This window comes from Tupaia chinensis, unplaced genomic scaffold (assembly GCF_000334495.1).
Source record: "Tupaia chinensis unplaced genomic scaffold, TupChi_1.0 Scaffold000617_2, whole genome shotgun sequence".
Taxonomy (NCBI): Eukaryota; Metazoa; Chordata; class Mammalia; order Scandentia; family Tupaiidae; genus Tupaia; species Tupaia belangeri.
Genome location: NW_006160137.1, coordinates 1,897,578 through 1,898,652, shown reverse-complemented (window position 1 = coordinate 1,898,652; position 1,075 = coordinate 1,897,578).

Here is a 1,075-nt window from a genome sequence, read left to right as displayed (position 1 = left end):
AGAGCTGAATCTTCCATTAAGTAATTTTTTTAAACTGTTGAATTATTTATCTGCTTTATGGGTTTGTAGATCCTTTGGACAGGAATCACCTATCTGGTGTGTGTGTGTGTTTCTGTGTGTGTGTGTGTTGGGGGAGTCTGAGATGCTCAAAGCTTTTTTTCTAGGTAATTTTAGAAACTTCCAGATTGCATTGGATATTTATATTCACAAAATTATCAGAGGGGTAGAAAGAATGCAACTCTCTACTTTTTGCCAAAGAGCCACACTTTAAAATAGAGAAACGGAGCTGAAACCGAGCTGGAGCACAGTGGATGTGGAGGTGGGGGGGATGTGTGTGTGAGGGCAGAAGTCCGCCAACACAGAGACTCTTTCATTGTGCTTGTAAATTGCATCTGTTAATTTCCCTTGCCTTCAGTGCAGCCTCCCGCGGCTCTCAGAGCCTCTGGTTCCAGGTTTCCTGGAGTGTCTGATGGCCACAGTGGGTAGGGATCGACTTGCCGGTGTGCCCGGCAGGGTAGGGGATCAGAGCGAGGCAAGTGGGGCGCCTAAGGCACTCGCTTGAAAGAGGCACGGTATGAACCTCAGCCGTCTGGGCCTGGTGTCCATTATGCACCGACCTGCCTCCGCTGCGTGAACACGTGGGGGGTGCGCTTACCTGCGGGAATCACCTGCTCCCACTCTCTCCCACCTGGCGCAGGAGAACCCAGAGGCCTCGCTGCCCCGTTACTCGCAGTCAGTGAAACTGATTTCCATGCCACCGTGTACGTGTCCCCGGCCAAGGCTAAGTGCAGAGATGGCGGTGGGGGGACGGGGGCGTGCGCGTGTGCCGGTCAGCACCCAGGGGTCGGTATCCCGAGGGACCGGTGGGTGGGGCCGAGGTGCGCTGGGGGCGGGGAGTGACGCGCCGCGATCCCCTTTTGCCCCTTCGGATCCGAGAGGGGGCGGCAGAAACGCTTGGGTGACAGGGCGTGGATTAGGGCGTGTCCACTTTGCAGATCGGCCCCCAGGAGGGTCCCCCGCCCCCAGGCCTGGGCGGCCGCCGGGAAACGAAGGCAGAGGAGGACAGAGCCGAAGA